This window comes from Scyliorhinus torazame, chromosome 5 (genome assembly GCF_047496885.1).
Source record: "Scyliorhinus torazame isolate Kashiwa2021f chromosome 5, sScyTor2.1, whole genome shotgun sequence".
In the NCBI taxonomy this organism is placed as follows: Eukaryota; Metazoa; Chordata; class Chondrichthyes; order Carcharhiniformes; family Scyliorhinidae; genus Scyliorhinus; species Scyliorhinus torazame.
In genome coordinates this window covers 124,705,888-124,730,563 of record NC_092711.1, presented here as the reverse complement: position 1 = coordinate 124,730,563, position 24,676 = coordinate 124,705,888, and the positions used below count along the sequence as shown (strand labels likewise).

At 46.2% G+C, this 24,676-nt stretch overlaps 1 protein-coding gene and 1 long non-coding RNA gene across 2 annotated transcripts in view; both read left to right on the top strand.

The window, feature by feature from the left end:
* Nucleotides 1-24,676, top strand: part of LOC140421804 (uncharacterized) — a 314,633-nt gene that overhangs the window by 180,637 nt on the left and 109,320 nt on the right. The window lies entirely within an intron of this gene.
* On the top strand, nt 8,743-14,882 carry LOC140419694 (uncharacterized). Its single transcript, XR_011945982.1, has 2 exons — nt 8,743-9,476; nt 12,828-14,882. It is a non-coding gene; the product is annotated as an uncharacterized lncRNA (long non-coding RNA).

The following is a 24,676-nucleotide window of genomic DNA, read 5'->3' as shown; positions in this document are numbered from 1 at the left end:
CCTCCAGGAATACATTTAATCAAAGTTGGCGAGGAGAGAATGTTGTGAATTTCTATCCTAAACTGACAGTGAGGTTTCTGTAAATTTACAGGATAATGGAAGTAGAGGTTTAACAGACGGGAAACGCAAACCAAACGTCACATCGCGATCTGACAGAGTCACTCGATTCATCAGAACCAGAATATCAGCAGCATCTGGGTGTGGAAGCTAAAAGGTTTGTCTGTTCTGTCTGTGAGGGACGATTTCAGGTCTCAGTGTGACTGGAAAAGCCCCGAGATTCACAAACCCTGGTTAGACCAAACCTGGAGAACTGTGTTCCGTTCTGGCCAACAAACCTGAGGAAGGATAGAATGGCCTCGGAGTGAGTGTAGCACAGATCTACCTGAGTGATATCTGAACCCCCCGGGATTAAATTACAAAACTAGATTACACAAAAGAGTCAGAGACATGATGGCACAGAGAAGGGCATTCGGCCCATTGAGTCCATGCCAGCTCTCTGGAGCAATCCAGTCGGTCCCATTCTCCTCGCTCCCTGTATCCTCGCAGGTTTATTTCCCTCAAATGTCTATCCAATTTCCATGGGCTGCATGGTGGCACAGTGGTTAACACTGCTGCCTCACGGCGTTTAGGTCCCGTGTTCGATCCCAGCCCCGGGTCACCGTCCCTGTGGAGTTTGCACATTCGCCCCGTGTCTGTGAGGGTCTCAACCCCCACAACCCAATGGATTGGGCACTCTAAATTGCCCCTTAATTAGGAAAAAAAGAATTGGGTACTTTAAATTTATTTTTAAAAAATGGCCATCCAATTTCCTTTTGAAATCAAATTATTCGTTGTCAATTTTCAAACTCCCTCAAAGGCAGTGAGTTTCAGGTCAGTGCCACTCGCTGTGTGAAAACATACATCTCATATCTCCTGTACCTTTTGCATACAAGCTAGGAACAGGCCACTTGGCCCCTCGAGTATTGCTTCCGCTGCCTTTTAAAGACGCGAGTTCCAAAGTCTTACAACCCCTGAGAATAAAAAGATCCTCATCTCCATCTTGAATGGGTGTCCCCTTATTTTGCAACAGTGGCGCCCTTGTTCCAGATTCTCCCACAAGAGGAAACATCCTCTCCACATCCACCCTGTCAAGACCCCTCAGGATCTTGTATTGTGCAATGCAGGTTTTACCAAATCATTAAACCTGTGTCCCGACTGCTTGTAAGATCAGTGAATGGAAACAGAGTTTATTTGTCCACCTGATGGAAACCTGGCATAATCGTGTGTGCCTGAATCAAATCTCCCCTCAACCTCCTTTGCTGGAACCATTCTGGTAAATCTCCTCTGCACCTTGTCCAAGAACCTTCACATTCTTCCTGAAGCGTGGTGACCAGACCGTTATAAAGATTCATAGAATTACTATTCTATGCAGTATTATAGAATTCATACTGCAGAGGGAGACCATTTGTCCCATCGAGTCTGCACCGGTGCTTGGAAAGAGACTTAAGCCTAAGCCCACGCCTCTACCCTGTCCCCGTAACCCAGTTACCCCAACTAACCTTTAGACATTTCGGGGCAATTTAGCATGGCCAATCCACCTAACCTGCACATCTTTCGACTATGGGAGGAAACCGGAGCACCCGGATGAACCCACGCAGACATGGGGAGAAAATGCAAACTCCACACAGAGATACACCCAAGGCCGGAATCGAACACCGGTCCCTGGCGATGTGAGGAAGCAGTGCTAACCACCGTGCTACCAGAAGCCTAGCTTCCCTTTCGCGGTATCAATATTACTGTTTACGAAGCTCAAGATCAAATTTGCTTTGCCAACTACTCTTAATAGGTCTTGTAAATATACAAAATCCCTTTTCACCTCTTTCTACTCCTCCCAAAGAGGTGCGTTTTCCAGACAATCCAGCAGTTTTCATGGTCACTTTTTCCGAGTGCTGGAATTTCACAGCTTAATTTCACAACCTGCCTTTGTGTTTTTGTGGGTTCTCTCTCACCCCCTATTTTCTGTTTTAAATCAGTTTCACAGGGTGTTCGAAGGGGAGGCTTCAAAGTCCGGAAACTCAAACCAAGCATCACTTCAGGATCTGACAGAGTCCTCAGTTTATCATATCCTGAATATCAGCGGATTTTGAACATGGAAGGAAAAAGCATTGTTCACAGTGGTGAGAAACCGTACAAGTGTAGTGTGTGTGGACGAGGATTCGCTCGATCATCAGGCCTCACAAGCCACAAATGCAGTCACACTGAGGAGAAACCGTGGAAATGTGCGGACTGTGGGAAAGGATTCACTTTCCCATCCAAGCTGGAAACACATCGACGCAGACACACTGGGGAGAGACCATTCACCTGCTCCAAGTGTGGGATGGGATTTATTCAGTTAGCGGCCCTGCAGAAACACCAGCGAATTCACACTGGGGAGAGACCATTCACCTGCTCCAAGTGTGGGAAGGGATTCACTCAGTCATTCACTTTGTCCACACACCAGCGAGTTCACACAGGGGAGCGACCATTCACCTGCTCAGAGTGTGGAAAAGGATTTCCTACTTCAGCCAACCTGCTGAGACACCAGCAGGTTCACACTGATGAGAGGCCGTTTCAATGTCCAGACTGTGGGAAGTGCTATAAAGGTTCTGGGGATCTGATGTGCCATCAACGTATTCACACTGATGAGAGACCGTTTAGGTGCTCTCACTGCGGGACTGGGTTCAGACGATCATCTGACCTCACTGTACATCAGCGAATTCACACTGGGGAGAGACCATTCATTTGCTCCAAGTGTGGGAAGGGATTCACTCAGTCATCCGACCTGCAGAAACACCAGCAAATTCACACTACAGAGAGGGCGTTTACCTGCTCCAAGTGTGCGAAGGGATTCACTCAGTCATCCGACCTGCAGAGGCATCAGCGAATTCACACTGGGGAGAGGCCATTCGCCTGCACCAAGTGTGGGAAGTGTTTCACCCAGGCGTCTAATCTGCAGATGCATCAGCGAATTCACACTGGGGAGAAGCCATTCACTTGCTCCAAGTGTGGGAAGGGATTCACTCAGTTATCTGCTCTGCAGATGCACCAGCGAATTCACACTGGGGAGAGACCATTCACCTGCTCCGAGTGTGGGAAGGGATTCACTCAATCATCCCACCTTCTGAAGCACCAAAGAAGCCACAAGTAACCACAGTGATTGGATTTTGCTGGTCCTCACATTCAGGACTGAACCATGTTCATTTGTGTCTTTTTCTGCCCCCATTTACAGGGGCTAATATTCTGGCTAAAAGTCAAATAAATTAGATTTGTGTTAAATCCACAGTGTGTTGAAACTTTTTAATATCTCTGACACAATTTAGTTCCATTTGAAGTCCTCTCGCTCTCCACTGTCTCTTCCATCCTCACCTCCAACAAGAAGTGTGAGGAGCTTGTGGAGCTTCTTTGTGACTGAGATTGAGTAAATCTGATCAGCTGCCTCTGCTGCTTCCCTCCCTTCCACGAGCCCACCGGACCAAACTGTCTCTAAATTTCATCCTTTCCCGAGCCCTGAACCCACATCTTTCTCTAGTTTCTCTCCCATCTCCCCTCGTGCCCTCCCGGAGCTCATCTTGTCCATGAGACCCAGCTCCTGCTCTATCAATCCTATTCCCACTCAGCTACTGATCAGACAACTACCCTGTGTCCGCAGATATTGTCAACAATTCTCTCTCTTCAGGTACCGTTCCTCTGTCCTTCAAATCTGCCATCATCACTCCCTCCTCAATAAAACAAACCCTTGACCTGCCATCCTTACAAATTACTGCCCCATCTGCCTCCCTCTCCAAACTTGTTGAACATGTTGTCACCTCCCAAATTCTTGTCCATCTTTCCCAGAACTCCCATGTTTGAATCCCTTTAATCAGGTCTCTGCCCTGTCACAGGAGTGAAATACAAGAGACAAGCAGAATCTTACCCGGAGAGAAAGTCCGACAATCCGGGAGCTTGGATCCAACACGGATATGTTCATAAGATCAAAAGACAAGGGTAGCAGCACAGTCATTATCGAGAGACAACAATACCTGCTGGAGACAGAAAGACAACTAAACGACACTAATCACAACACCAAGCTACCGAGACCCATATACCCCAGATAGGAAGGGGAATTGGAGACAGACTGGAAGAACTCAAAGACTCCAGACACATTAACCAAAAACAGACGGTGTATCTGAGGGGACAACGGGTAGAAGGAAAGAAGTTCGACCTGTTCCCGAAAATACCCAAACACCTGGACAGTATGAGGGGAAATACCCCCAGACAGACCTATCCAATCAGACTGAAGAGATCTACCATGCGGATTCAGTGAAGTCTTGCGATACTGAAACTCAGTAGAAATTTGAGTTAAACTTCTCGGATGCAAACAAGAATCTTTTATTGCCTCTATTTGATTATAATTGAGAGAAACTTAAATCTATTCTCAATAAAGTCTGGCTAGCAAAAGGACTTAAAGAGAAGTAACTTATAAACAATTTAACTTTCAAAATAATATGGAAATGGTTTCTTGCTTACAGCAAAACATTTACTTCAATAGTTCGAGTGGAAAAGTGAAAATATGAAAATATAAATAGCGAATAGTTAGGTCAAAGTATAGGATGAGCCCGGAATAAAGATGGCCATACGGACCATCCTGTTTAAGGGAAATCTTGTCAGTCTTGAGCCATCTGCCTACACCTAATTGGTTTGGGTGAGAATCAAATATATTTGATTCGATGGTTAACTGTCAATCCTTAATGTGCAACATAAGTTCTAAATGTTTCATGTTTGAATATTTGTATGTTATGGAATGCGATTGTATGCTTAATCAAGACTAATTTCTGCTGGTTTTCTGCTGACTGCCTTATCCACATTCTGGACAATGGTGCCTTCATATTGCTATGGTGCTTACTTGGCCTTGATCTGATTACTGGTACAGCTTATTTCTTAATGTCAAACTGTCTTTGAAAATATGTTTATTAGCACAATAGCTTTTTCATCTTGCTTAGTGAAAATGTTGTTTTTATCTCCAATTAGTTTATGCATGTGTCAGGCTTTTTGTGTCTCTGTTGAAGCTGTGTTTTGTCATGACGTGAGGAGTGCTGAAATCCTCAATTTAAATTGTCATTAAAACTGGGTCTTAATATGTACACTCAATAGTCCTTTTTACCTATCAGATCTATCAAGTAATAGTCGATTACTATCAAGACTGTGAGAGAAAGTCTGACAGAATAACAAACATCAACACACTGCTCCTAGTAGTTGATGGTATAGTGGTTCAATAAATCGAATTAGTGGATTAAAATTCCCAAACCGACACTGCAAAGAGGAAAAGTCAAAGGGGGCTTGGCCTTACCAAACCTCAATAATACCACTGGGCAGCAACGGCAGAAAGAGTGAGGGGATGGGTAAAAGAACCCGACACAGATTGGGTGCAAATGGAGGAGGCATCCTGTAAGGGAACAACCCTCCGGGCCCTGGCTACAGCAGCAGTCCCAATCTCCTCAGCAAGATACACAACAAGCCCAGTGGTAGCGGCCACGCTGAGAACGTGGACCCAGTTGAAACAGAACTTCGGGATAACTAAAATGGCCAATCACAGATTGCCCCCAGCCATGCCAGATACCACCTTCAAATGATCGAGGCGGGACAGGGGGAATACTGGCGGTCAGGGACTTCTACGTAGGGCACAGACTGACGACACTGGACAAGCTGACGAGTAAGTGGAAACTAGCAAAAGGACAGGAAATGAGACACCTCCAAATAAAAGACTTCCTCCGCAGAGACAGTAGGATACCCCGGGGCCCCAGAAAACACACGTCTCGAGGACCTGATAGGCACTGGGCAGAGCTCGAATACCACTGGACAAGACCAGACAAAAATGGGAGGACGAACTGGGGACAGAGGTAGGGTGGGGACTCTGGAGCGAAGCACTGAGCAGGGTGAACTCCACCTCCTCCTGCGCAAGGCTAAGCCTAATGCTGCTCAAAATGGTGCACAGAGCGCACCTGACCAGAACCCAAATGGGCAGGTTCTTCCCGGAGGTGGAGGACAAATGTGAGCGGTGCCAGAGGGGCCCAGCCAACCACACCCACATGTTCTGGGCTTGCTGGGTTCTGGACAGCCTTCCCCGAGGCAATGTCCAAGGTTGTGGGGAAACCACAAGAGAAGAGGAAGTTTCTAAATTGGTGGGGGGGGGGGGGATCATAGACCGATCCAGAGGGCAACAAAATGTACATAGTTAGTTAAATGAAGCACAAAATAAACCTCTGTAAAATAAAGTAAGTTAGCGCAGGCAAGAAAAATGTAATGTATATACACAACTGTTTATAAATATGAGAAAAGCTAATAAAAAGATTTTCAAAAAAACAATCAGTGGATTAAAAATGTGTGTAATATAGAGTAAAAACAGAAAATACTGGATGAATGAAACCTGTCTGGCAGCATCATAGAATCCCTACAGTGCAGAAGGCCATTTGGCCCATCACGTTTGCACCAACCTTACTAAAGAGCACCCCCACCCAGGTGCACTTCCCCGCCCTCCCCGCAAACCCACTTCACCTTTGGACACTAAGGGGAAATTTAGCACAACCAAGCCACGAAACCAGCACATCTTTGGACGGTGGGAGGAAACTGGAGCAACCAGAGGGAACCCACACAGATGTGGGGAGAATGTGCAAACTCCACACAGTCACCCAATGCCGGAATTGAACCTGGGTCGCTGGTGCTGTGAGGCACAGTGGTTAGCATGCCACATCTTTGGCACGAGAAACAGAGTTCATGTTTGTTGTTCCTTCTTGTAACAGTTCTGCAGAAGGGTCAATGGACTTTTTTTTAGAGTCCATTGATGTGTAAAGAACATAGAACATAGAACGATACAGCGCAGTACAGGCCCTTCGGCCCACGATGTTGCACCGAAACAAAAGCCATCTAACCTACACTATGCCATTATCATCCATATGCTTATCCAATAAACTTTTAAATGCCCTCAATGTTGGCGAGTTCACTACTGTTGCAGGTAGGGCATTCCACGGCCTCACCACTCTTTGCGTAAAGAACCTACCTCTGACCTCTGTCCTATATCTATTACCCCTCAGTTTAAAGCTATGTCCCCTCGTGCCAGCCACTTCCATCCGCGGGAGAAGGCTCTCACTGTCCACCCTATCCAACCCCCTGATCATTTTGTATGCCTCTATTAAGTCTCCTCTTAACCTTCTCTCCAACGAAAGAAGCAGAAAGAAAGTGTTTTGATCAGCGGTTTCACACAGGAAAAGGATTTAATCTATGTGAAGCTCAACCTTCATTCACACAAAGCCCGCAGTCTGATTGGCTGGAGGACCAGAGTCCATCTGGTTCTCCAAATCCTCCCATCGGTCAACACCTCTCAGGCAGGAAATGAGATTCTGGAACGCGAGCCTACGTGGCCAATGGGAAGAACTCAAAATGAGGCAGAGTCTCAGCCAATGAGGGAGATCTGGGATCAGCCCTGCCCCTCATTCACTCTGATTGGTTGGAGGACCAGCTGCTCCAGCTCGGTCCACCAGGTCCGCCCCCTCTTCCTATTAGCCTGACGTTGCTGTCAATCATGCCCCGGGCATTATGATGTGGCGGATGCGCAGTGCGGCTCATGTCCAGGGACAGACGCTTGTTTGTCTCATCTTCAGGCGGGATGGAGGTGGATAAGCGGAGGCAGTGTTAGGGGCAGTGGGTGGGAGGGGAGGCCTCAAAGCTAAAACAGGAAATTACTGCTCCCCACTTTGCACCGAACGGGAAGGTTTTCCTGTAGAGCCTTTCCCAAATTAACCACTACCATCCTCATAGGCCTTCAGGACGCGCGACAACGCAGAATCGCTGAGCAGAAACTTATAGCGAAGTTCCGCACACATGAGTGCGGCCTCAACCGGGACCTGGGATTCATGTCGCATTACATTCAACCCCCACCATCTGGCCTGCAAAATCCTACCGACTGTCCTGGCTTGGCACAATTCACACCTCTTTAACCTGGGGTTACCCCATCCCTGGATCTGTAAAGATTTAATCATCTGCTAATGCTCGCATTCCAAGCATTGTTTGGCATCTTTGAATTTGTCTATATATGTGTTTCTGGAACAGACCTCTTCATTCACCTGAGGAAGGAGCAGCGCTCCGAAAGCTAGTGACATCGAAACAAACCTGTTGGACTTTAACCTGGTGTTGTAAGACTTCGTACTATTCTCATAGGGGGCAGTGTGCAGCAGGGCGCATGCGCGGTGAGCCCTGTCCACTCAGCAGGACTGACAGTGATGGATTCTGGAAACTCCTTTTACAGGGGGTTACAAGGGGAGGATTTAAACACAGCAAAGTGAAATCAAACAAGACATTGAGACCTGAGAGAGTCACTTCATTAATCAGAACCTGGATATTATTGGTCTTTGAGTGTAAGCACTGAGTTCCAGGTCAGTACCACTCTCCATGGGGGTTCACTATACCAGCAAACCACAGATACAAGCTTGTGTTCTGGGGACTTAAGGGTTCAAATCCCATCGTGGCAATTGGTGGCATGTAAATTCAATTAAGTGTCTGGAATTCAATGTTCATCTCAGTATTGGTGACAGTGAAATCATTGTGGTGAGTTTGTGGGAATAGTTAGCATGAGTGTGGGACTGGGATTTGCAGCTTTGGGAAACGAGAGCAATAATTAAATCCAGGGAACTGGAATTATCTGTTCTAAGTTTCTGTCCTGGACTAACCTGTGCAAATTGGTTTTATAGGGTTACAAGGAGTGGATTGACAGAGAGGAAACTCAAATCAAACACCAGATCAAGATCTGACAGTCACTCAATTCATCAGGACCTGAATATCATTAGCCTTTGAATGTGGACGGAGAAATGTTTGTCTGTTCTCTCTGTGGGAAAAGATTTCAAACACCGATGTGCCTGGGAAAGCACCGAGACGCGCACACAACGGACTGAGAGTGTTGCAGTGAACTGACTGTGCGAAGAGCTTTAACCAGTTACACAGCCTGAAAATAAATCGCACCATTCACAGCGGGGAGGATCCGTACACGTGTTCTGTGTGTGGACGGGTTTTCAACCGATTGTCCAACCTGGAGAGACACAAGGACAAACCGTGGAAATGTGGGGACTGGGAAGGGATTCCTATCCCCGTTTGTGCTGGATATTCATCAGCGCAGTCACACCCCCGGGGAAAGACCATTCACCTGCTCCGAGTGTGGGAAGTGGTTCATTCGACTAACCCACCTCACTACACACCAACTTGTTCACTCTGACACCAGACCTTTTAATTGTTCCGACTGTGAGAAGAGCTTGAAAAGAAAAGAAAATCTGCTGACACACCAGCGAGTTCACACCGGGGAGAGGCCGTACCCCTGCTCTGAGTATGGGAAGAGATTCACTCAGTTATCCAGCTTTCTGCTACACCAGCGAGTTCACACTGGGGAGAAACCATTTGCCTGCCCCAGGCTGAATAATTCCAATTCCCATTTGATGGTGTGACTTTTCTCTTTTATTCTCAGTGGGACAGCCCATTAATGATCATTCTATCTTATTCCGGAGCCCTGGAGAAACTTTATCCAATTCAATATTCACGTAATCTGGTCTTGTTGTGTCAGAGACACAAGTCCAGGTATTTCCAATCAGTTTGCAGATAACTCTCACATTTCCCATTCCCAAGAAGTCTATCTTGAAAGATAACAGGAAGGACTTTCTGGTCATGCCCCCCCCCCCCCCCCCCCCCCGCCCCCCCCCCCCCCTAACCCATCACCGGAAATTCCCACCCAAGGCCAATGGACCTTTAAATGTTGCCAGCTCACCCCTGATCACACGGGATCAGAGTTGAGCTGGCAAGATGGACACAGAACTGGCTAGGCCATAGAAGCCAGAGAGTAGCAATGGAAGGTGCTTTTCTGATTGGAGGGCTGTGACTAGTGGTGTTCCACAGGGATCAGTGCTGGGACCTTTGATGTTCATAATGTATATACAAATGATTTGGAGGAAAATGTAACTGGTCTGATTAGTAAGTTTGCAGACAATACAAAGGTTGGTGGCATTGCGGATAGCGATGAGGACTGTCAGAGGATACAGCAGGATTTAGATCGTTTGGAGACTTGGGCGGAGAGATGGCAGATGGAGTTTAATCCGGACAAATGTGAGGTAATGCATTTTGGAAGGTCTAATGCAGGTAGGGAATATACAGTGAATGGTAGAACCCTCAAGAGTATTGAGAGTCAGAGAGATCTAGGTGTACAGGTCCACAGGTCACTGAAAGGGGCAACACAGGTGGAGAAGGTAGTCAAGAAGGCATATGGCATGCTTGCCTTCATTGGCCGGGGCATTGAGTATAAGAAATGGCAAGTCGTTGCAGCTGCATAGAACCTTAGTTAGGACACACTTGGAGTATAGTGTTCAATTCTGGTCGCCACACTACCAGAAGGATGTGGAGGCTTTAGAGAGGGTGCAGAAGAGATTTACCAGTGTGATGTTGTACGAATTAAGTAATGGCATGATGGGAAAACTGGTCAACTATTCGGTACAATGTAAGAAAAGCTGACCTAGCCACTTCAATGTACCAGAGCCCTTTGTAAGGAATGCTAATCTAGCTATTCCAAAATGCCTGACCTCTGGAATTTCTGATAAGGCTAACTCATCATAACCCAGGGCGGTATGAATAAGACAAGATAAGGAATGGATGAGTCTTCTCTGACCTTTTAATGTTCTATCAAAGGACAAGGTAATGGTATGAGGGATGAGACAAAGAGTCCGAGAAGATCAACAGGTCAGCAGGTTTGTGACACTGGACAAAGGATTCTGAATGTTACTGTCCATACTAAACAATTGACTCCGTACTCCTCTCAAAATGCTCCTCTTAAGTTTGAACTACCCGATTCAGCAAAGCAATCTTTTGTTACTCTCAAAGACGCCCTGGCTACCGCCCCAGCGTTAGGACGACCTACGTATGACAGACCCTTTCAGTCGTACGTTAATGTTCTTGATGAATGTGCCACTGGTGTTCTGACACAAGAGCACAGTGACCGGCGTCGCCCGTTCGCCTACTATTCTACTAAATTGGATCCTGTAGCTTGTGGTCTACCTCCCTGCACCCAAATTCTTACGGCTGTCCATTTGTTAGCGCAGGCAGCCTCTAATTTGACCCTTCACCAGCCAGTACAAGTGCATACCTCGCACTCTATTGTGGCTCTCCTAACGTCTCAGCAAACCCAGCATCTGACTCAAGCCCGCTTGAGCCGTTATGAGGTTTCACTTTTGCAGAACCCCTACCTTTCTTTTCATTACTGTTCTACCTTAAATCCTGCTGTGTTCCTCGAACAGCCCCCCGATAACCTTGCTGACCCACCGCACGATTGTTTGCTTAGGAATCACTTCCTTACCGCGCCTCACCCGGATTTAACGTATCGGCCTATTGAAAATCCAGATCTCATTTTTTATGTTGATGGCAGTTCCTCCATTTCTCTCACTGGCATCCCACAGTCGGGATATGCCGTTGTAACAGACACTGAAGTTCGGGAAGCAGCTGCCTTCCAGACCCCTGTCTCTGCACAAAAAGCCGAGCTATTCGCCCTTACTCGAGCATGTATTTTGGCCGCAGATAAAAGTGCAAACGTTTACATCGATTCCAGGTGACCCACGATTTTGGCCGCCTCTGGCAACAACAAGGCTTTCTCACCTCTGCGGGAGCTCCCATTCAAAATGCTCTTGGGTTAAAAATCTCCTCGATGCTATTCAGCTTCCTCAACAATTGGCAATTATTAAATGTGCTGCGCACACAATGGGGGACACATTGTTCAATTAGGGAATGACCGTGCTGATTCAGCTGCTAAGGCAGCGGCTACATCAGCCTCTTTGATTGTTCCCAGCGGGGCTAATCGGGCTCTAAATCAGGTACCTGCATTAGGAACGAAGGGCATGCCAGACATAACTGATGTTCAAAATTTACAGAGGGATGCCTCTGATTCTGAACGTGCACTATGGAAGTCAATGAGGTGTTCGCACTCATTGACACTGGACTTCTGGCTTACTCCAGTTGGTCAAGTTTGTATTCCGAATTCTTTATTGCCGGTGCTTATTGTTTATTTGCATTCTTGTACCCACCTTGGCAAAGAGGGAATGGTACAGCTACTCCTGAAAACTTGGTGGCACCCAGATTTGAATACAGCAGCGCAAACGTGGCTGGATCGATGCCTCATTTGCATGAAACATAATAAGGGTAAAGGCATTAAATGCCCTCCAGGAACCACTCCCTTGCCAGATGGCCCTTTTGCCTGTATGCAGCTTGATTTTATTGAATTACCAAAAGTACAGTGCTACAAATACTGTTTAGTAATAATCGATGTGTTTAGTAAATGGATTGAAGCCTTCCCCACCACGAATTGTACTGCACATACGGTGGTGAAGTTGTTGTTAACAGAAGTTATTCCTCGTTTCGGGGTACCCAAAATGGTGAGCTCAGACAATGGACCACATTTTGTGGCTCGGATCAATACTGAATTGTGCGATGCACTCGTAATTAAACAGCAACTGCACTGCGCGTATCACCCGCAGGCAGCAGGAATTGTGGAAAGAGCCAACGGGACTTTAAAAGAAAAATTATCTAAATTGACTGAAGAAACTGGGTTAAATTGGCTAAAGGTATTACCCTTGGCGCTGTTTCATATGCAAGTGACTCTACATTCGCAGACCGTACTGTCAGCTGCCGAGATAGTCTATGGTCAGCCAATGAGGACTCCCTGGGATGCCCATGAAAAACCCCTGGAGGGAGTAGACCTCCATGTGATGGGGGAACAGATGCAGAACTATTTGAAGCAATTAACATTTTCTCTGAAGTTTCTCCACTCACAGGTGAAACAGGCACATCTCCCAGTGCCAGCAGGGACAGCCGTCCCTCGATATCCAGTGATCGAACCCGGAGACTACGTATTAGTGAAGAACTGGGACAGAAAGAAACTGGGACAACGCTGGAGCGGACCCTTCCTCGTACTACTGACTACACCGACTTCTGTCAAGCTTGAAGGACGTTCAAGTTGGATACATTATCCGATTGCAAGAAGATAGTCTCCAACCCAGATGACAACACAGGATGAAGATCTTCATTATGATTTTTGGATTCTGGACTATTTAGCCTTAATGGCCACTCGGTAGTAAAAATCGAACTACCTGGGAACTGCATGCCAATACCTATTTATACATGTCATATCTTAATGCTGAAAAATTTAATGTAAGCAAGTGTTGGGTTTGTACCCACATCCCCATCCAATCCCTCCCCTTTCATTTCGTAGAGACAGTTGAATGGATTTTACGACAAAATCAAACGGATCAGGGGAGATATGGAAATATGGAGATCTGCTGGCTATGACATGACTAAATTTTCGGCTTCGTATCAACCTGCTTATAATCATGCCTTAACTCCACCCTCCCTCACCATCCACTCGAATGATGTTCAAGGTTCCATGTGTTTTAATAAATCAAGGAAAGGAAAGTTGATGGGGCAAAGTAGGTGCAACCTTACAGTTGACTGACAAGGACCGGTACCAGGCATATCCAACAAGGGCATGTTTAACTGTGATTGGTCCAGGGTATGGAATATAACCTCTAATAGTTCATGGGGACAGATATCCCCAATCCCCTGGATGACATTAGCTGATGATTTTACAGCCTATAATGGAACATATTTCATATGCGGCACTAAAGCATACCCGTGGCTCCCTATTGATTGGACAGGATCCTGTTAACTGGGATATGCCGTACCCTAAATGCATCACCTACCCACCCTTAAGCATTACCCCTCGCGAGCCAAAAGAACTATTACTAAAATGGAACAGTTCTTCATGATGGCCTTTCCACTGTAAGGGGCCTTTCCATGTATGGAACGGGCAAGGCAGCCAACGAACTGATCCACATGGCCTCAGCATTGGAACAACTGGCGAACGTAACGTCAGCAGAAGCCAGGGAAACTGGACAGGCATTGGCCGACGTCTCAACTGAGCTGGTGGCTGTCCGGAACGTGGCATTACAAAATCGACTGGCTTTGGATTATCTGTTAGCTTCGCAGGGAGGAACGTGCGCTCTTGCAGGTCAGGAGTGCTGTACTTATATTCCAGATGGCTCCTAAAATATCACTAACCTGGCCGACCATATTAAGAGACAGGCTGATCAAATTCAAGAGATTGGCAGTGAATTTCATGATTATAACCCGCCGGGGTGGCTAGGATGGTTGAGTCACGGATTATTTGATTGGATCTTTAAGGCCTTCATTCTACTACTACTAATGCTACTAGGGATAGGATTGCTTGGTTGCTTGTGTAAATGCATTTTCAATCGAGTCATGGATATCCCTATTTAACTAGTTGTCATGATATGACAAAAGGAGGGAATGTGATGTTGTACGAATAAAGTAATGGCATGATGGGAAGACTGGTCAAACTATTCGGTACAATGTAAGAAAAACTGACCTAAAGCATGAATAAGATCAGAGAAGGTCAAGCTATTCCAAAATGCCTGATCTCTGCAACTCCTGATAAAGCTCACTCATCATAACCCAGGGCGGTATGAATAAGAAAAGATAAGGAATGGATGAGTCTCCTCCGACCTTTTAATGTTCCATCAAAGGACAAGATAATGGTATGAGTGATGAGACAAAGAGTCCGAGAAGGGCAGCAATGTTTCATGACATTGCTTCCGTTTCTACTTCCGATCGAATTCCTGACTAAGCTGTAGTCATGCAATCTTGATAATGATAATGTATAAATACTCAACTGATTTCCTGTAAAAGCATGGACTTGGGAAGGAATCAGCATTGGTACTAACTGCTCTCTGACCTCAAGTTTCAGCCATTACTGCATGCAGTCTTTTCGTAAATAAAGCCTTGTTATTTTGCCTTAACGAGCATTGTTGAATCTTTCTACTCCAGTCCAGAAGCAGGAAATTATTGACTTCAACACACGTTCTCCCCGTGTCTGTGTGGATTTCCTCCGGGTGCTCCGGTTTCCTCCCACAAGTCCCGAAAGATGTGCTTGTTAGATGAATTTGGCATCCTGAATTCTCCCTCTTGTGTACCCGAACAGGCGCCGGACTGTGGCAACTAGGGGATTTTCACAGCAACTTCATTGCAGTGTTAATGTCAGCCTACTTGTGACAATAATAAAGATTATTATTATGAAAAAAGAGCAAATTCTGTGCGTAGGTTAGAGTAGCTTCTAATTTGTTTGTTGCATTAAAAGTCATAAAACTTGAAGTCCCGCCGTGTGATTCTTTAATTTGTTGACTGGGAATTCAATTTTTTTTAAAGAAGTTGCTGACCTTTATGGAGGTTCCAGTCCACAAATTCTGACTTCCCTCGTGCACCTTTCTGTCTTTGTTGCTCGTGTCAATGACAGCCCGGTGATGGAACTGAGGGCTGAATTTAGCTGAGAATAATGGGGCCTGTTCACTAATAGAGACAGGAAGGTGCTGGAGGCCTGACTGAGAAATGGATCTCCAACTAATCAGGGGTGGGGGGTGACAGGGGCTGATGGTGATGTGACCCCCAGGGTTCACTGCCCCTGTGTCCAAAGTGCAGAGTCACAGAAACGGGTACAGAGGAGCTGAAGGAAAACAATTTGGGACCAGAACATTGTGAACATCCTTTTACTCGGCTGTCTTTGATCCTCAAGTAATTCTGTTAGTTTTTTTAACCATGTTCTGTTTCATCAATAAACTTTCAACCAGAAAATACATTAATTTGCTGGACTTTTCCTGGTGTAGAGAAAATTTGATTTTTTCTTTTGATACATAGTTTGAAAATGAGGTTCAGGGAATCAATCATGACTAATTTATCAAAGTTCTCCGAGGAAGTAACAAGGGATGTCAATAAAGGGGAACCTGGAAGGAGACGTTATTGCAGCACGGTGATCAACTTGCCTCGATGGGGAAAGAGATGCGGAAGGTGATGGATACTAACAAGGATCTGCGAGGAAAAATGGAAGACCTGGAAAATAGATCCAGGCGACAGAACTTGAGGATTGTGGGGCTCCTCGAAGGAGTTGAAGGACCGAAGCCGACTGAGTATTTTGCCGCGATGCTGGCAAAGCTATTGGGGGAGGGGGAGGATCCCTCCCGATATGAACTGGATCGGGCTCATCGGTCGTGGAGGCCTGTACCAAAGGCGAGCGAGCCGCCAAGGGCAGTGACTCTGCTTCCGTAGGTACAGGGTGAAGGAAAAGGTCCTGAGCTGGGCCAAGCAGAAGCGGGTGGTGCAGTGGGCTGGAGCTGGTATACGTGTATACCAGGACTTTACGGTGGAGCTGGCAAGGAGGCGGGCTGCCTTCAACCGGGTGAAGAGGGCACTGTACATTAGCAAGGTGCGGTGCGGCATTGTATATCCAGCGAAGCTGAGGATGACTTACAAGCTCAGGGACTTTTATTTTGGACCGGCGGAAGCAGCGGAGGAGTTTGCGAAAGCAGAAGGACTGTGGCAGAACTGACAAATTGAGGAATGGCCATGTGCCGATGTAACCTCATGACTGTATTTTCTTCTTTTTTGTTTCACTGCGCGCGGGTGTAGAGATTAAAGGAGCCAAGGTGGTATATGTTTGGACAAGGGAAGGGATGGGACTTTCACTCGAAATGAGAGTTCTTTGGGGTGTAGGTGGATATGCTGGGTTTGTGTGCTAAAAGGGGATCTTTGGGCTTTCCTGGGGCTGGGCAAGTGGGAAAGGGACCCGGGCGGGGGCCTCCACGCTGGCCGGTGTGTGCCGGCCAGTGAATGGGAGTGAGGTGGGGGGAGTGGCTGCGGCCATCGGAGCCTGGCAGAACAGGGTCCGAGTGGTCTAGCCGGGGTGGAAAGTTGGGGGGGAAGGAACCGAGGTTGGGGGGAGGAGTTTTACAAGAGGCAGTGGACGGGAGGAGCTGGAGACCTGGTATGGGGGGTGGGGGTGGGGTGGGGGGGGGGGGAGAGCTGTGTAAGATTAAGGGTGACTACGGGTAATCCCTGATTCCTTTTTGTCATTTATTTATGTAAACATGCGGGTTGAGGTTTGGGGGTTGGTGGGGAGATGGGATCATTGTTGTTATTATGGGGACTGACATATCTTGCTGATTATTGTTTATTGTTGATGGATGTAAATGTGGGAGAAAATGTGAAAATGGAGAATTTAAAAAAATTTTTAAAAATAAAATAAAGGGGAACCTGTGGATGTGCTTTATCTGGATTTCCAGAAGGTATTTCCGAAGGTGCCACGTCAAAGGTTATTGCACAAAATAAGAGCTCATTGTGTAATAAGAGCATCATATCAGCATGGATAGATGATTAGTTGGCTTTCAGGAAGCAGCCAGTAGGTATAAATGAGTAAATTCTGGGTGGGTCAGATGTGACAAGTGGAATGTCACCAGGATCAATGCTGGGCTCCCAACCATTTACAATCAACATGAATGTGTTGGATGACGGGATTGAATGTATTACTCATACAGGTAGGGAAGTAATATCTGAAGTAGATTTAAAGAGGCTGCAAAGGACGAGAGTCACCCAAGGCTGGAATTGCACCCGGATCCCCAAGTGTTGTGAGGCAGCAGTGCTAACCACTGTGCTCCCATGCTGCCCCTTCGACTGTCCCTTTATTGTCACTGGGTCAAACTCCTGGAATTCCCTCAGGAACAGCATAGTGGGTGTATCTATACCACACGGACTCCAGCGGTTCAAGAAAGCAGCTCACCACCTTCTCAAGGCCAATTAGGGATGGGCAATAAATGTTGGCCTCGCCACATCCCATGAAAGAATAAATAACAAATTCCTACCTTGGAGGTGAAACTATGTTCCTGTCATGGGGCGGGGCTTGGAGCACCGAGTGGGCGGGGCTTAGATCGCATTCAGACTCCCTCAGCAATGACTGCGCATGCACACTGCAGCATATCGCCCTCAGCAAGATGGCAGCCATTAACCTGGGCCTTTCGTCAGAGAATCGTATTGAAGGGACAGTTGAAGTGGCAGCGCAGGAGCACAGTGATTGTTTGCAAACGCGGATCGGTAGCTTTTCATTCTGGGCCTACACCGGGTGTTTATGAAGCCTCCCAAACCACCCACCAGTACTATCGCTCCCCGCTCGCCTGCAGTTTCTAATTCTGTAGGAAGTCTGACAACACCAGGTTAAAGTCCAACAGGTTTGTTTCGAATCACTAGCTTTCAGAGCGCTGCTCCTTCCTCAGGTGAAGGAACAGGGCTCTGAAAGCTAGTAATTCAAAACAAACCTGTTGGACTTTAACCTGGTGTTGTAAGACTTCTTATTGCGCCCACCCCAGTCCAATGCAGGCATCTCCACATCATTTCTAATTCTGAACTGCAAAGAATTTCATCCCAAGAACATCGCTCCAGTATTGGCACTGCACATTCTCCAGATTACAATACCCGCGGAGTGATTGACGGCAGCTCAGGACCAATGGGAAGAGGGGGCGAGCCTGGAGGACCAAGCAGAAGCAGCTGGTCCTCCAACCAATGAGAGTGAATGAGGGGCGGGGCTGAGCCCAGAACTCCCTTATTGGCTGAAACTCTGCATTATTTCGCAAGCTGATTTGTCTCAAACTCCAGGAGAAAACTGGACCTTTCTGTTTGTGGCTTTAAACAGATGAAACCCTGTGTGTGGAGCAAACATTTCAACATTTGTTAGAAGTGTGGCAACATGATGAAATAATGCTGATTTAAAGGAATAACTCGCAGACAGGGAATGTCACCATGAGAACAAGGAGTCCCTGATTTCAGTTGGTGAATGGGCAGAAGGGTCAGGACAGGTTAGGGAGAAGGTTAATAATGTCATCATTCAGAACAACACAGACTATAAAGCAACAGAAGAACTAAGAGCAGGAGTAGGGCATCTGGCCCTTCGAGCCTGCTCCACCATTCAATGAGATCATGGCTGATCTTTTGTGGACTGAACTCCACTTTCCGGCCCGAACATCATAACCCTTTATTCCTCAAAAAACGATCTCTCTTTATCTTGAAAACATTTAATGAAGGAGCCTCAACTGCTTCACTGGGTTTCACAAGTACATCCTTTCTCAGGTAACGAGACCAAAACTGAACACAATACTCCAGATTTGGCCTTATACAGTTGCAGCATAACATAATGTGGCGACTAGGGGCTTTTCACATAAACTTCATTGCCCAGTGTTAAAGCCTTCTTGTGACGATACAGATTATTATTAGCTGGTGTGTGGAGAGATCATGTTCACTGTAGATCTGTCAGCACAGAAACCGCACTGTGCTTCTGGATAAACTCAGTCTGCAGGTAGATGAATCTTTTAAACTTGACCCTAATGAAGGTCTTCCCGGTGATGCTAAGGAGTGAGACATCCCTGTAGTTGCTGCAATTTCCTCTGTCACTGCTGTTTTTATCGGTTGTGATGATTTTGGCATCATGCACATGGAATGATTCCGGCTTCCCAACCGGGGTGGAGGTGGTGAAGGTGTGACAGTCGATGGGACTTTGTGTTTGAGCAGTTCAGCTGGAATTCGATCCTTGCCGGGCACCTTTCTGCTTGTTGAGCAATCGATGGCCTTGTCCAACTGAACCATGACAGGAAGCCGCAGGAAAGTCAAACAGCGACTGGGAGATGTCCGTCATGTTCAACCCAGCGGGACATCTGTTTACATCTGTCAGGATGTCACCATCTGGGATTTCAGGGGAACAACTTTGGTGATGGTCAGACCCAGAGCCCTCTTCTTCACATCACACACAGCACATAGATTTCTGTTATCACAGGCAGTGTGGAATTACTGACGTTGGCTGTCCAGTGTTTATTTGCACGATCTCTCCGTCTTTCACACAACTGTCTTGGCTGCTTTCAAGTGATGCCTTGTTCTCGGTGTTGGGTTTATGTTGTACATCAGGTCGGATTTTCTTTTTGCTTCAGTGACAGGTTCAACTCTGCTGAGTGGCCCTCAAACCAGTCTTTGTTGTGGGTTCCACCTTTACCATAGAATCCTGTAGGATATTTACAGTGCAGAAGGAGGCCATTTGGCCCATCGAGTCTGCAGTGACCCTGTGAAAGAGCACTCAACCTCGGCCCACTCACCCGCTCTATCCCCATAACCCTGGCTGCTGCTGCTGCGTCAGAAATCATTGAACTCAGTGACTTCCAAGTTTCATCAATATCAATGTTGATTGATGAAGTTTTTATTGATGTGCCTGTGAAATATTTCACAGTTTAGTTCAATGCTCCTTGATAATGTAATTTCACAATGGACATGTTACTGTGAGGAATATGTGAGTAGCAATTGTCAGTAAGGATTAATCAGCACTTTCTAATTGGAGAGGTTAATCAGTGGAATCTTTCAAACTCTCAATTGTAGATTTTGGATCAAACGTCAATTTAAGACTGAAGTAAAAGTTCAGAATTTTATTGTTCCTGTTAAGAGTTCTTGAATGAAGCTTCAACTTCCGCGGGACTCCCCCCCCGGGAACAGGTCCAGGTTAACGGGCACCATCCTGCTTCAGACACTGGAGGATGGTTCACATCAGAGGATGGGGGAGGGGGACAAGAAATAAGAGCTTACACTTTGCACTCAAATCAATGTGGACTCTGATCTCTGGTAAGGAAGGAAACCCTGGCAGGTGGGCGGGGAGGATTCACAAACACCCGCTGGAGGCCCCAAACCCCCAATAAGACCCATTGATTTTATTGTCAGTCTGCAGACAGGAGTTGGAGAACTGAACCCAGGCAGAGGAGAGGGAGGGAGAAAACTGGGAGTGGAGGAAAGAAATGGTGCAGATAGTGAGATGGGTTTGGATTTCAGCCCAGGGAGGAGAGAGTGTGTGTGGGACGGGGATTGACAGCTTTGGGGGAACAAGAGAGGGAAAAATGTTACAGAGAAACGAGAATTTTCTCTTCAAAATTTCTATCCTATGCTGGACTGTCAATGATGAGTTTTGTAAATTCCTTTTATAGACTGAGCGAGGAAACTAAAACAAAACAATCTCTGAAAGAGATTCCATCAGGACCTGAATATCATCAGCTTTTCAATGTGGAATGAAAAACAATTGTTCTATCTGAAAAAAATATTTAAAATATCAATGTAGCAGGAAAAGCATCAAGACGCACACACACGTGAGTGAGTGTGTTCCAGTGAACGTACTGTGAAAAGAGCTTTTACCAGTTACACAGCCTGACAAAACATCACACCATTCACAGTGAGGAGAAACCACACACGTGTTCTGTGTGTGGATGGGACAACTGATCATCCAACCTGGACAGACACAAGGACAACTGCACCATGGAGAAACCGTGGAAATGTCGGGACTGTGTGACGGGATTCAAATGCCCATCCATGCTAGAAGCTCACCGACGCAGTCACACTGGGGAGAGACCATTCACCTGCTCTGTGTGTTGCAAGGGATTCACCGAGTTATCCAGTCTCCAGTCACACCAGCTCATTCACACTCAGGAGAAGCCATTCAGCTGCACTTTCTGTGGAAAGAGCTTCAGGCAGTCAGGCACCCTCATTACACACCGCCGGGTTCACACAGGGGAGAGGCCTTTCACCTTCTCCTTGTGTGGGAAAGGATTTACTGATTCATCCTGCCTCCTGTCACACCAACGAACTCACACTGAGGAGAGACCATTCAGCTGCACATACTGTGGAAAGAGGTTCAGGAGTTCATCACACCTCATTTCACACCAACGTGTTCATACCGGAGAGAGACCACCTGCCCCGAGTGTGGGAAGGGATTCACAAAGTCATCTAACCTGCTGACACACCAGCGAGTTCACACTGGAGAGAGACCATTCACCTGCTCCGAGTGTGGGAAGAGTTTCATTAATTCGTCCAACCTTTTGGCGCACCAACAAATTCACAAGTGATTGTAGAGATTGGATTCTTCTCTTAATCACATCCAGCACTGAAACATGCTCATTCTGACAGTTCATGTTTGTTTCTGCTGTTTTAATACTCTCAGTAACTGGGCTGGTTGTGTTCCTGGGGCTGCAGTTCCGCTGTCTGTGACCTTCCCCATAATTCAGGAACACTCATCAGAAATAGGTTTTGATGAACTTTTACTTCACTTGTAAAATTGATCTTTGATACATTTATAATCCAAGATTTGGAAGATTATACTGATGACCATCTCCAATTAGAAAGTGCTGATTGATCATTGCTGACAATTCTTACTGGTTTGTACATTACACACAGCAACACCTCCATTATCCAGCAGGAAGAAGGAGAATGGAAATTGGTGGAGAATCGAGAGTCTCCAAAAGTTACCCCTGCCGTCTGGTACAGAAACCCCCGAGGACAGGAATGGAGACACGCTCAATTCAAGTACTGGACTGTAAGAAATCACCGTCTAATAATCTTATAAAATCTTCAGAACGTTATTGAATATTATTGAAATAGCTCTCTCTCTCTCACTCTCCAGAAGAGCTTGTCATATGAGGAGCTGCTGAGGACTCTGGGTGTTACTCATTGGAGTTTAGAAGGATGAAGCGGGATCCTATTGAAACTTACAGGATACTGAGAGGCCTCGGTAGAGTGGAGGGGGAGAGGATGTTTCCACTGGTAGGAAAAACTAGAACGTGAGGGCACAGCCTCAGACTGAAGGGATGATCCTTCGAGATTTGGAGGAGTTTCTTCAGCCAGAGGGTGGTGAATCTGTGGAACTCTTTGCTGCAAAAGGCTGTGGAGGCCAAATCACTGAGTCTCTTTAAGACAGAGATCGCTAGGTACTTCATTAATAAGGGGATCAGGGGTTATGGGGAGAAGGCAGGAGAATGGGGCAGACTCGACAGGCCAAATGGCCTAATTCTGCTCCTACGTCTTATGGTCTTATGAAGACAGATTCCAGAGTAGCTTGCTGGCCGACAAACACAGGATATGTCTGTATTCTAAGGATATGTCTCTCCCACAGGCCCTGAAAAAGTCATTTCTAACCTGAATACAATTGGATCTCATGACCCATAGTAAACCAACTATCTGTGGTTTGACTCTGTAAAGGTTAAAACTGGCTTTCGCAAGGAAAAATACCACTTTGCCAGGAAGATGAGCTTCAGCCCAACACCAACACATTGGCTTCTGCCAGTTAAAAATTCAGAGGAGACGGCCGCCACCAGCTACAGAGACCAGTTCTCACTCTGCAGCATCTGTCTGTCTGTCCTCTGGGACTGGTAAACCATTCTCACTCCCTGAGCTTCAAGACTCTCTTTCTGAAAGGGCTCCAGCCATGAGTCTGTAGCATGTTGAGCATTTATAACATTATAACGATGCCCTGGAATGAGTTGCTTCACCATTCCCGCAATGGCGGCCATCAGCAATTAATATTAGCCGACTCTGACTCCCCGACCACCATCATCTACGATCCTCACCCTGACCCCATGAAGGGTGAGCTCCAGGTTTTCCCAGGCTTTGCAGCAGAGTGTGAACCAGTCACCTCTGATGATCCTGAGCTCCAGGTTTTCCCAGGCTTTGCAGCAGAATTTGAACCAGTCACCGCTGATGATTCTGAGCTCCAGGTTTTCCCAGGCTTTGCAGCAGAGTATGGACCAATCACCTCTGATGATCCTGAGGTCCAGGTTTTCCCAGGCTTTGCAGCAGAGTGTGAACCAGTCACCGCTGATGATTCTGAGCTCCAGGTTTTCCCAGGCTTTGCAGCAGAGTGTGGACCAATCACCTCTGATGATCCTGAGGTCCAGGTTTTCCCAGGCTTTGCAGCAGAGTGTGAACCAGTCACCTCTGATGATCCTGAGGTCCCGGCAGTTCTCGAGTCTGTGCTGGGTGTATTCACAATCCATAAACATGGTTATGGAGACGTGTCCAAACTCAAAGATATAAGCGGACCGACACAGTGTCCCATGAAACAGTACCCTCTCCCTGCTGAGAGTACGACAGACACTCAAAACACCGTCCGGTCATTGTTAAAGAATGGTGTTGTACATAAACATCAAAAATTCAAAAGTAAATTGATTTGAGGAAGAAGTTTGGAAACAATTGTTATTTAATCTAAAATGTTGCCAGCTTCTGTACGAATAAAAATTAAACAGTAAAATTACAACTGTGAAAAGGTTTATGTTTGATTCTCAAATGATAAGCTTCAGCCTTGAAGGATGTCCGGCAGAAATCCTGTTTGAATTTGGAATCATTTTGAAACGATAAAACATCAGGAGCTTTTACAATGGGTTAAAGTGAAAAATAAACAAACAAAATATATTAATGCCTGGAATCAATGGGAATGTTAGATCTCTGATCTCAAGGTTTTCTGAGCATATTGTTGTGGACAGGAATGTTTATCCAGAGCTCATGAATGAGAGAGGGTGGGAATTAATGAGAGGTCTCAGATTGAGAAGAAGTGAGGGAGGATAGGGGAAGAGACAGGAAAGCACAGCAGCAAATGAACGTAATTCAATGTCACATCTCAATCCGGTATTAATGTACGTTCTAGTGAAAGGAAAGTATAAATGAGATGAATAAATTGACAGCATTCTTTTGAAGAAGTTTGTATCTTTGTCAATGATCATTTTTAAAAGGAAACTACATTTGTTATATTACAATCCCAGACCAGACCCCAGCAGTCGCTTGTGTACTGGACCAAAACCCCAATATTTTAGTTTATTTTGTAAGGCTGTGCAAAAAGCACCAGGAGTGATTGCACAAAGAAATAGGAATTTGGTGTTTTAAAACAAAACTTTATTATTTTTTTTAATTCTCCTCCATTTTCACA